Source organism: Aegilops tauschii, chromosome 3, assembly GCF_002575655.3.
Source record: "Aegilops tauschii subsp. strangulata cultivar AL8/78 chromosome 3, Aet v6.0, whole genome shotgun sequence".
Classification (NCBI taxonomy): domain Eukaryota; kingdom Viridiplantae; phylum Streptophyta; class Magnoliopsida; order Poales; family Poaceae; genus Aegilops; species Aegilops tauschii.
This window is the reverse complement of record NC_053037.3, coordinates 225,747,492-225,760,370: the sequence shown is the minus strand read 5'-3', so window position 1 is coordinate 225,760,370 and position 12,879 is coordinate 225,747,492.

Genomic DNA, 12,879 nt, shown 5'->3' with positions numbered 1-12,879 from the left:
AATGTGACCAAGTGTTTGGTCATGGGATCATGCATTACGGTACGAGTAAAGTGACTTGCCGGTAACGAGATTGAACAAGGTATTGGGATATCAACGATCGAATCTCGGGCAAGTAACGTACCGATTGACAAAGGGAATTGTATACGGGATTGATTGAATCCTCGACATCGTGGTTCATCCGATGAGATCATCGTGGAACATGTGGGAGACAACATGGGTATCCAGATCCCGCTGTTGGTTATTGACCGGAGAGTCGTCTCGGTCATGTCTACATGTCTCCCGAACCCATAGGGTCTTCACACTTAAGGTTCGGTGACGCTAGAGTTGTAGAGATATTAGTATGCGGTTAACCGAAAGTTGTTCGGAGTCCCAGATGAGATCATGGACGTCACGAGGAGTTCCGGAATGATCCGGAGGTAAAGATTTATATATGGGAAGTCCTATTTTGGCCATCGGAAAATGTTCGGGATTTTTCGGTATTGTACTGGGAAGGTTCTAGAAGGTTCCGAAGTGGGGCCCACCTGCATGGGGTGACCCACATGAACGTGGGTAGTGGGGGCAAGGCCCCACACCCCTGGTCAAGGCGCACCAAGATCCCACCTTAGAAGGAATAAGATCATATCCCGAAGGGATAAGATCAAGATCCCTAAAAAAGGGGGATAACAATCGGTGGGGAAGGGAAATGATGGGATTTCTTTCCCCCACCTTTGCCAACGCCCCAATAGACTTGGAGGGCAAGAAACCAGCCCCCTCCACCCCTATATATAATGGGGAGGCGCATGGGAGCAGCACCCCAAGCCCTGGCGCCTCCCTCCCTCCCGTGACACCTCTTCCTCCCCGCTTGCGCTTGGCGAAGCCCTGCCGGGATCCCGCTACTTCCACCACGACTCCGTCGTGCTGCTGGATGTCCATCAACTTCTCCTCCCCCCTTGCTGGATCAAGAAGGAGGAGACATCCCCGCTCCGTACGTGTGTTGAACGCGGAGGTGCCGTCCGTTCGGCGCTAGGATCATCGGTGATTTGGATCACGACGAGTACGACTCCATCAACCCCGTTCTCTTGAACGCTTCCGCGCGCGATCTACAAGGGTATGTAGATGCACTCTTTTCCCTCTCGTTGCTAGAAGACTCCATAGATTGTTCTTGGTGATGCGTAGAAATTTTTTAATTTCTGCAACGATCTCCAACAAGCCTGCCTGGCTAGGCCACTCCAGAGGAGGTCTTGCGTCGTCCGCCTTGCGAGGCTTGGACCCTCGCGAGGGTCTGGGATGCTTTGTTGATGAAGATGGGCCATACGGCCTGCTGCTTAGCCATGCTGTGGGCCGCAGGCAGGCAAGTCTGGGGACCCCCGTTGCCAGAACGCCGACAGTAGCCCCCGGGCCCAAGGTGCGCTCGGGCTTGGCTTCATGGCGAAGCCAAGGGTCAAGTTCGGAGCACCGCGGGCCCCAAAAGCATGCGGCCTCGGTCGACGCATGGCGGTTGATTGGACGTGGGTGTCTCCGCTTCCCCACGCTGCCTTTGAATCCGCCTGGCTATGCGGTCCCTGCGGCCTACACAGTTATTCCTCCATCGCCTGCGCCTTGCTTCCCCAATTCCCCTGCTTCCTCGAGACTCTGTTTCTCTTCTCCAATCTGACTTGCTCTCCGCCTGTTCCATCGCCATGGCGCCGAAACAAGCTGAGAAGGGGAAGAGACCTCTGTCTCTACCAGCTGCGCCTCCGCCCTTTGCGCCAGCGCTCGGCCGGTCTCGGGTGCTCAACGATGAGGCCATGGACAAGGTGCGCCCGATGCTCGCTTCCAGCTTCAATGAGTGGGGGGAGACAGTGGCTTGGCCTGCGTCTCGCACTCGCACGGCTCAGGCGGCCACCAAGGTCCCAATCTTCATAGATGCCCTCTGGGCTGGCCTGATTCCTCCCTTCTCCGCCTTCTTCAACGCGGTGCTTGAGCATTATCAGATCCACATGCTGGATCTCGACCCTCAGTCTGTGACTCTTCTCGCCGTCTCCGCCTTCGTGTGCGAAGCCATGGCTGGCATAGCCCCTTCTGTGGCCCTCCTTCGCCATTTCTTCTCATTGCATCTGATTGACCCCCAACAAAGCTCGGGATGCGTGATCTTCCATGCCGTGGCTGCGACGGCGGGCGAGGGGATCGACTTCGAGCTTCCTCCACCCATGAACGAATTCCGGATACGATGGGTGTTCGTTGATGCTGGCGTGCTCAGTCCTCTGCTCCAGGCTCCGTCGAGGCCCGCTGTTCCTAACCCCGACTGGAGCCATCAGCGGCTCACGAGCCCCGGCCTTGGCCAAGTCTGGCTCAGGTTGAGGTTGCTGAAGGATCGCGGCGTAACTGCGCCGATGGTGGTGAAGGAATTCGTCCAATGCCAGGTTGCCCCGCTTCAGCGCCATTCTTGCCCAATGTGGACCTTGCTGAGCAGCCAGGACCACATGAGGTTTCAGGAGTCTGGGCTCCTCCTCGGGACGTGGCGAATAGTGCTCAAGGTCCTGACGGGCGTCCCCTTTGCCGGCCGAACTGCCTGGGAAGAACTGTTTGATGTACCGCTGCAAGAACAAGGATGAATTTGTAAAGAACATGCCTCTCTTCGATGAATGGTGGCCGTGGCTGATCGGCCTGGAGGGGCCTCGTGAGAACCCCGTCGTCGTGGTTCCCTTCCTTGCCCCTGATGCTGAGCTCGCCCCAAGTGACGGTGCAGGTAGGCGAGCTCCGGCGGAGGCCGGCGGCTCGAGTGCTGAGGAGCACGTGCCGAGTGGTGATCCTGGGGCATCGTCCTCAGGAGCCTGCCACTCCCCTCCTGAAGCGTCGGTTGCTGAGGAGACGCTGCATGCGACTCCCGAGGCCAAGGCTCCAGGAGCCTCAGCAGGTCGTGGTGAAACGGTGCCTGGCTGTTTGCCGGAACTGGGCACCCCTGAAGATATTCTTCCGAGCTCTTATTCGGCCGCGCTGTGCACCGGCCGTCACGTCCAGCGTTTCGGCCGTCTTTGTGTGAACTTCGAGGAGCTCCGCAAGAGGAAGGGATCTCCCAGCGGCAGCAACATGTTTGGGCCGCTGAAGCGGAGGAAGTACATCGCCGTTAACGTGTAAGTATCGTACCGCTGTGGCTCCTTGTGTGCTGTTTTTCGTCTCCTGACGTCAGTTCTTCAGGGCTCCTTCCGTCGAGGCGGCTGCGCCTCCTGAGAAATGGCCTCCTCCTTCCTTGACTCCCCCATCAGCCTTGAGCACTCCGAGTCCACTTGTTGCCCCTGGAGCAGGGTTGGTTGAAGGGGCACACCTGCCTTCCTGGCGCGCTGAACCAGCGACCTTGCCGCTCCTCCCCCCTGGTCTGGCGCGGGGCTTGGCAGGTGTGCCCAAGACTCCTCCGCTGGTTTTGGACGGCAATTTGTTGGCTTCAATCTTCGGCTCCTCTTCAAGCAGCAAGCCCCGGTTGGCTTGGGCTCCTCGTGAGGACTGGTTAACGTCAGGCTCGGCGTGAGCCCCCAGCCCCCTGCCTGGAGGGGGCGCCCACTTGGTGCCCCGCCCGCAGCCCCCGAGGCGGAGGACGAGGTGGGCAGAGCGTTCGGGCTCGAGTGCGGGCGGAGCGTGGTTCGTCACGAGCTCTTCCGGGAGGCGATGGGCGCGATGCGTCGACTTGGTGAAGAGCTCGCGAGTATCGATTCGCGTCTTGAGGCTGAAGGTCTCCGGTTGGCGGAGGAGCGGCGCAAGCTGAAGGTGGCCATCAACCTCGCCCGCTATCAACGTGACCTTGAGAACACGAAGGCCGAGGCGTCTCTCAAGGTTTCCCATGAAGCCTGCTCACGAGCCTTGGAAGAGGCTCGCGAGGCTGACCGCCGCTGCGAGGCTGCGAAGAAGCACGCGTGGGAGCTCCAGGCTTGGAGCACGTCCCTTGAGCAGCAGGTGGAGGCGCGCAGGGCCGCTCTTGCGTCGCTGAGGGGGACGCCCACGGAGGAAGAGGAGGTCCGGAAGCGTGAGGAGGCGCTGGCCCTGGAGGCCATGGAGTGTAGCCGCGAGCTCGAGCAACTGGAGACGAGGGAGAGTCAAGTTGCCCAAGGAGAAGACGCCGTCAGGGCTCGCGAGGCTAGAGTCGAGGAGGAGGTTGGTCGCCAGGTGGCCGAGGTCCACACAGATCTGGAGGGTAGGTACGACTTGAAGCTGAAGCTTGCGGGCGTGGAGGATGAGCGCAGGGCCGCTGCCCTCAGGCCCAGGTTGGACGAGGCTGAGAGGCGTGCGGAAGCCACGGCCGCCGCCCTGGTTACGGCGCAGGCGGACTTGGCCTCCGCCCGCGCCGAGCTGCGTTCCCTCCGGAGGCGGGTTGATGACGCAGAGGCCGTCGCGAGGCAGAACACGGACGAGGTGCTCCAGCGTCGAATGCTGGAGCGCGAGCATGCCCCTATGCTTCAGGATCTCCGGAACAGGGCCAATATCGCCCTGAGCCATATTTGCGACGTGGAGGCGCCGACCCCTCACTCAAATGATTATGCCAGCCACCTGACCTTCTTCACCGAGGTGGTGACGTGCCTGGAGGCTTGATCTGCCAGAGCCCGCCAGCTTGTGGAGGAAAGGGGGCGTGGCCTGCTCGAGCGCGTTTTCTCCCGTGTCTTCAGCCACCTCCTGAATGCCGACCCCAACTTTGATTGCGACGCCGCCATCGCCCCCGTACCCATGGCTGTCCGGGGCGACTTAGCGCATTGGGTTGAGGACAATGTGGACGCGTTGGTCAGGGCCTTCGCTTCGGAGGATGACGCGGTGGTGGTCATCGTAGACGAAGGTGACGTGGTTGACGACGGCGACCGAGGCGTCGCTGATGGCGGCAGCGATGCCGATGAAGATGACGACGCGAGTGACGCATCCGCGGGTGACGCAGTGAGCGACATTTTCGGCTGATCCCTTGTTCTCCTGTCATTTCATCCTGTGCACAAACTCGGGCGCGGCCCTCGGAAAACTTGTAAGAGCATTTTGAGAGGGGGAGTCCCTCATGTAAGCAAATTGCAATTTTTACTTTCCCATGCGATGTGAGTTTGTGTCCTCGTGAACTTGTGAATCCTGATGCAAGTTTTCTGTCTTGGTTTACCTTAGTCAGCGCCAGCTTTAAGCTGGACTGCGACGTGTCGAGTTCCTGAGAACCCTGCGGAGCTCGTCGCCCCGTCAGAAGGGGCCCCACGAGAGGTGAGCACCAGTTGCAGTGTTAGCGTGCGCTTGGCGTGCGCGTGCTTCGCGCAGTCCCGCTCGCGAGGAGCTCGTGAGGGAAAGGCGACGGACATGAGTCCCAGACAAAACGAGATCCAGAAGGCAAGAAATTGCTCAAACGACAAAAGGCTCCCCCCGCGCGCATCGATAAAACTCAGCTTCAATTCAAATCCAGATCCAGAAAGCAAAGCCACAAAGAGAGACATCCAAAGCAAAAGGCCGCGTCTGGCACCTAGTCTAGTCTTCTGGTCTTCAAGTCTTCTCAGCAGCGCAGAGCTAAGTGCTGCCACCAGGCGTGGGAGGGAGCCCCAGGACCTGAGGCCGGCACCCCTGAGACTCCGAGGCGTGTATAGCCCCAACTCATTATTATGTGAGAGTGTCACGGGCGGCGAGCTTCACAGGCACCGGGCCTTCTTCACAGGTACCGGCCTTGCTTCATATCGCCAGACGAGGGCCCCGCCTTGCACCACCCTCGACCTCCTCTGAGCCAACCGGTCACCAGGACGACACAGAGGAGGGAAAGAGGACGCCAGCGGTTCCCTCGGCGACCACAGGTCCTCTGCTGGGGGAAGGGTTGTCGAGGCCTCCCCGGCAGAGGGCCTACCTCCGGGTGTCTTCAGGTGTCGCGCTCCGCGGGGAGGGGCCTTGCTCCTGGCTCCCTCTCGGTGGCCCCCAGCGTGTCTCCCTTGTTAGAACGGGTGCCGCCATGCCTGGGTCATCGATCGATGCTGCAACCTGATTCATCTGTAGTCCATGGTTAGCATAAGCCTGTTCCTGAGAGACTAGCGGTACCCTGTAGTTTCCGTTGCCGGCGCGATCGTTGTGTTTCTCCGTTGGTTCTTGGAAGGCTTCGGCTCCTAGCGCCCCCTCTCCCCAATCTTCTCCAATGAATGAGCCGAGGCCGTCCTCTGGTGCGTATCCTTGATCCATCACGCGGGGCACGTAGGCCTCCGGGGCCGTCACCCCGAACACCTCGCCGTGGTGCCCCACGCTCCATGTTGCTTGGCCCAGGGTGGCGTCCTGAGGATGGTAGCGTGGCATCCGGCTGGGACCATGAAGGGCGATGCTTGCGCTTGTGCTTGTCGCGGGCGGCATGGGGGAGTCGGAGCCCCCTACGCCACCGGCCGTGCTGATGTTGATGAAGCCCCCGGGCGTAGTTGATGGCACACGGATGTGGTGAGGTTCACCGCGCGGCCCTGCAGTGGCCTGGGGAGGAAGTCGATAGCAGAAGGGTGGTGCTCCCGACGCCGCTGCGTCCAGCAGCTCGGCAACACGCTCCAGCAGCGTATCCCAGCTGCTCTCCATCAACCTGCGTCGCAGCAGCTCCCTTTCCACCGTGAGTGCCGCCCGCATGTTTGCTTGCTCCCGCCATGAGTGCTACGCCGTTGCTGCGGCATGACTTGTCGCTCTTGCCGCGGGGTGAGGGTGGATGACCCCTGGCCGCGCTGTCCGCGCTCGGCGGAGTTTGGCGGCGCTGGCGCCGCCTGGAGTGCGGGGTCGAGATCTTCATGGGCAGGCGGCGCTGCCCGGGCTGGCCAGGCTGCCCAGCGATAGGAGCCGGCCCTCGGGTCGCCGGACATCGTGGCTGTGGAGCGTCGGCGAGCTGGTTGGTGGAGAAGAAGCTCCGGCACACCCCTACCTGGCGCGCCAAATGTCGGATGTGGGGTTCCGGCAAACCCTTAAGGTTCGAACACTGGGGTGCGCGCGAAGTCTTTCCCTCCTACCGATCTACGCTCTAGCTCGCTAAGATCTCACGGACGAACTCGACGAACTCGCAACACAGAAAGACACAAGGATTATACTAGTTCGGGCCACCGTTGTGGTGTAATACCCTACTCCAGTGTGGTGGTGGTGGATTGCCTCTTGGGCTGATGATGAACAGTACAAGGGAAGAACAGCCTCCTGAGGTTGAGGTGTTCTTATGGCTAGGCTCTTGATCGGGTTGGATCAAGCTAAGATGAGATATCCCCCTCTACTATGGTGGCTAGCTCTACTTATATAGGCCCTGGTCCTCTTCCCAAATGTTGAGCGGGAAGGAAGCCAACAACGGCGGGCAAATTTGAAGGGGGACAGCTAGTACAAGCTATCCTGACAAAAGTGGTCTTCGCCTGCGAAAAGCTCTGGGGTGACGCCATCTTGGGCTCCACGATGACCTCCGCCTTGCCGTCCTCCTGGTCTTGGTCTCGTTGCACCAATATCGCAACCTTTGCCTGATGCCTCGGTACTCTTCGCCTGCGCTGGCCTCCTTAGCACCAAAGAGGAAATAAGGACGCTGCGCACGCTAGCGACCACCTGGCGCCCGCCTGGTGCCGTTCGTCATGGCTCACGTCACGAGAGCCTCGTGAGGTTTTCCCCGCCCTGATATCTCCGCTCCTCGTGAGCCTGCCTGGCTAGGCCACTCCAGAGGAGGTCTTACGTCATCTGCATCACGAGGCTTGGACCCTCGCGAGGGTCTTGGATGCCTTGTTGATGAAGATGGGCCGTACGGCCTGCTGCTTAGCCACGTTGTGGGCCGCAGGCAGGCAAGTCTGGGAACCCCCGTTCCCAGAATGCCGACAGTTTGCTTGCCTACTCTTGAATGTGCTTACACCGTATGGAGATTTCTTGAGAACGGTTTCCAAACTATTCCTTGAAAAATCTACAGGTGATTCTTCAAAAGTCCATAGCTTTTCATAAAATGAAACCCAGTGATCCTAAATTTGATGATTGTCTATATGAGCTTCATGACCTTATGCGTGCCAAATAAGATTTTGGAGTCATTAGTAGCATTATGTCTCAAGTCATTAGAATTCATAAAGATGAACATCGACATTGTCATACATCTAATGAATCACTCTCTCTAGGTGATAATCAATCACAGGATGATGTTGAACATGGATACTATGATGAGGATGATGATAGTGACTTTGATCTCGATGAGTCTATAGACACTTTGGTCTTATGGCTAACCTTTGCAGCTACATGGCTGGAGGAAAGGAATGGCTATTTGATAGTGGATGTACCGATCACATGACCGGAGACAAGGATATGTTTCGTGAGCTTGCTGAAAATGACGGCCCTCGAAAGTATGTCACTTTTGGTGATGAATCAAAGGGTAAGGTGGTTGGCCTCGGTAAGTTGGCCATCTCACATGACTGCTCCATCCAAAATGTTATGCTCGTTGAATCTCTTGGCTATAATTTACTTTCCGTATCTAGACTAGTTGACTTTGGATTCAATGTCCTATTTACTGAAGTAGATTGCCAAGTGTTTTGAAGAGATAATCACAATATGGTCTTTACCGGTATATGTAGAGGTGATCTATACATTGTTGATTGCACTAAAAAGGTCAACCTAGAACTTGCTTAATTGCTAAATCTTCTAAAGGTTGGTTGTGGCATAGAAGGTTAGGTCATGTGGGCATGCGAAATCTTGATAAGCTTATTAAAGGTGATCATATCCTTGGAGTGAAAGATATTATATTTGACAAGGATAGACTGTGCAGTGCTTGTCAAGCAGGAAAATAGGTTGGAGGAAGCCACCCCCTGAAAAACATCATGACCATGAAAAGACCGCTCGAGCTGCTTCATATGGATCTTTTTGGTGCAAACGCCTATAAAAGTCTTGGTGGTAATTGGTTCGGTTTAGTCATTGTCGATGACTTTTCAAGATTTACGTGGGTGTTCTTTCTTGATGATAAATAGCAGGTCCAAAAGATCTTCGAGAACTTCGCTAGGAAGCCCAAAATCAATTTGAAGTGAAGATCAAGAAGGTTCACAGCGACAATGGAACGGAGTTCAAGAATGAAAATGTGGACACCTTTCTTGACGAAGAAGGAATTTCACATGAGTTCTCAACTACGTACACGCCTCAACAAAATGGAGTTGTTGATAGGAAGAACGGGACTCTTATTGAGATGTCCAGAACGCTTGATGAGTACAAGACGCCAAAACACTTTTGGGCGGAAGCGGTTGAGATAGCTTGTCATGCAACAAATTGTCTATATCTTCACAAGCTACTCGGCAAGATGGTATATGAGCTTCTCACCATAACAAACCCCAAATTGGATACTTTCGAGTATTTAGCTCAAAGTGCTATTGATGAGGACATCAATACCATTGTTACACCCACAACCCCTGCTGCTATACATACTGGACCAATTACTAGAGCTCGCGCACGCCAATTAAATTACCAGGTACTTTCGTTTCTTGGTAATGATTCTAATGTTCATGAGAATATGATGCTGCCTAAATTGGATACATTTGTTTTGCTTACATATGAAGGGCCTAGCTTTGAGAAGGATGAACATTGGAGCAAGAACAAGCATGGAGATGATGGCATGCGCATGGGGGACAAGAACGGAGTTACAAGTGATGATTTCAGGATGTTGAAGCCACCATAATGCGTGCATGAAGCCTTGGACGAAATATACAAGATGCTACTTCATAACTTTCGTCCAGAGGCTATTCTAGGTGCTGCGTCACCTTATTATTGGGCCAGGCCCATGTAATTTCGAAATACTTGAGTATAGGCTGTTTTTAGAGTCCGTATGTGTGGGGAAACAAGAGATAGGGTTGATTTCGGACCCCTTCCCCAAGGGCCACAAAATTCCCCCTCTTCCTCCATATATACAGCCCTTAGGGCATCGTTTAGACTTTGGGTTTTGTTTAGATTAAAAGTTCGCCATAGCTGCAACTTCGCATACTTCGTTTGTGTTCAACGACCAGACAAAGGCGTCACAGAACCCCACCTTGATCAATAAAGCTTTCATCTTATATTCGCAATATCCAGATTGCAATCTCAGTTTCTTGCTTGTTCTTCGTTTGTTCGCAGGAAACAGACCCTCATGGTCAGGTTCATCGTGCTCCGGCGTGGTCAATAACCTCTCGGAGTTGGTTTAGCGATTGCTAAGGCGCGACGTCATCGCACGTTCGTAGTCGAATCGTCAAAGTCGATTTCCACCAAAGCGATATCCATCATCTCATCGAAAGACGGTACACCTTTGCCTCTATCAAGTGGTATCAGATTTCCAGGTTGCTCGGTGAGATTTTACAGTTTTTCGTAGTTTAGATCGAGTCTGTTCTTCATACCTATAGTCCACGAAAAATCCACAAAAAAAATTAGGGTTAGTTCAGTATATCCGAACCAATCTGAGCCTTTGCATAATCTTTTTAGGGTTTTTGCTTTGTTGAATTTGCGGTTGCATCGTCGTGTCAAGTTGCTGGTCTTAGAGTCTAGTCTTTTAGAGTTTCGAGTTCTGGTCATAAGTTGTCACGCCGCCACCGCACCATCATCATCTCCTTGCCATCTACCACTATTGCTTATCCGCCACCGCTCTGAATCCGTATCCATATACCACCACCAATCCGTATCTATATACCACCACCAATCTGTATCCATATACCACCACCGCTACCATATACCGCCACCGCTGCCATATCCTACCACCATATATCCACCACCAATCCGAGTTCTTTTCATATTCGGTTTGTTTTAGAGATCCATCTATTTTCCGTTTCGTGTTTTCTTGCCTGAGTAGGTCTAAAAAAAAAAGAGTCTGGAGACCCCCGGGCAGTTTTTTGGCCAAAATTTCGGCAACCAAAATATGTTTCCCTATCCTATTTTTAGGTCCCGGGGAGTGTTTTGAGACACTCGCCATCATAGTGATTTTTTGTCGCACTTTTTCGTCGTCGCTGCCCTGATTTCCGAAAAAAATATTCAAATTTTTTTTGTGCCCATCCTATCAGTTTGACCTGGGAAGAGTTTTGAGACACTTGCCATTATAGTGATTTTTCGCAAAAAAAGGAGCGCAAAAAAAAGAGAGCGAAAAAAAAATCCAGAGTGTGCTTTTCCCTTGTTAAAGTGCAACGCCGTGATTTTGTTAGTGTTCTAGGCTCGCGTCTCTAGCACGGTCTAGCCTAGGACCAGCACAGTACCGTCGTTGAGCGTTTCTTCAACTTTGCATCACTGAATTGATTATTGCAGACCATTTTTGCTACCATATTATAAGCCTTCATAGCTCCACATACATCTACATCGTGCGTTTGACTCTCCCTGGTAATCGCTCTATCCAAGCTTTGAGAGTTTTGACTACAACGGTTGCCGATCACCACCTGCTGCTGGGTAAGAACTGGTAAGAATTTGAGATTCGCTTGAAGGTTTTGTGACACACCACCATCACCACCACTTCCTAGTAGTCTGCAGGATCATATTCTCTTGTGTTTCTATTGCTGCTAACTATGGCAGGATCACAAGCCAATGAGACTGATTGGGAGAACATGACGAACAAGGAGTTGCATGATAAATTTCAGCAACTGATGAGTGGCCAGGTGGGAGATGTGCTAAACAGATTTGAAGAGGCTATGGAGAAGATAGATGCCGTGGAGAAGTCGTTCGAGACAAAGCTGGATAACAAGTTTACTGAATTACTCAACCGTCTTCCCCAACCACCATCGGCTGCACATGTCGCACCTCTACAACAACAACAACCGCATCTCCAACGCCGCCTTCCAAATCAAGTGGGACAAGCACAGCGCGTTCCAATTGAGACTGGTCAAAATTCGGGTGCCGCTGCACCTACTGATGCTTCTTTGGCTCCTGCTACTGGGGCGGCTGAGGAGGATGACGATTATGCGGGCGATTATGAGGATGAGGTTGATCAAAATCAGAACTACGTGCAGCCACCAGCACCACCACCAACAGGTCGACCTCAGGTATATATTCGCAATGGTAGGCCGGCACCACCACCTCAGGTACGAGATCATGACCATCTCCCTAAACTGAAATTGAATATTCCACCATTTGAGGGTAGATATCTTCCTGATATATATCTTACTTGGGAGTTAGAAACTGAACAACGATTTACATGTTTACAATATCCTGAGGAGAGACGTGTTCCTGCTGCTGTTTGTGCTTTCACTAGCTTTGCATGTGTTTGGTGGTCTGAACATTGTAGATTATATTCTGTTCCAGCTACTTGGGCTGCTTTGAAAACTGCTATGCATACTCGTTGGGTTCCACCATATTATGAACGTGAATTACTTCAAAAATTGCAGCGCTTAAGACAAGGGAAAAATTCTGTAGAAGAATATTATCAGGAATTACAAACTGGCATGATTAGATGTGGTATTGTTGAGGAGAATGAAGCTATGCTTGCACGTTTTATGGGTGGATTAAATAAAGAGATTCAGACCATTCTAGAGTATAAGGATTATAATAATATCACTCGTTTATTCCATCTTGCTTGTAAAGCTGAACGTGAAGTGCAGGATCGACAGCCATTGGCGCGAACTAACTTTTCTGCAGGTCGACCTTCATCATGGACACGGCGTGCATCTTCTACTTCCACTGCACCAGCACCTCCATCAGGTTCCACCTCCAGCCGTGATACAAGAAAGCAGGCACAACCACCACTATCTGCCAAGAGCGCACCTGCCGGGCCTGCATAGAGCTCTTCTTCTTCCATGGCATCGACAGGGAACACAAGTGATATTATTTGTCGTCGTTGTAAGGGAAGAGGACATTATGCGAGAGAATTTAAATCTCAGCGTGTAATGATTGCTACTGAGGATGGTGGGTATGAGTCCGCTAGTGACTATGATGAGGAGACTTTGGCTCTTATTACACGTGAAGAACATGGTGGAGATGATTCTGAAAATGAGACGCAATACATGGCTCCTGAAGACGCTGGCAGGTATGAATGTT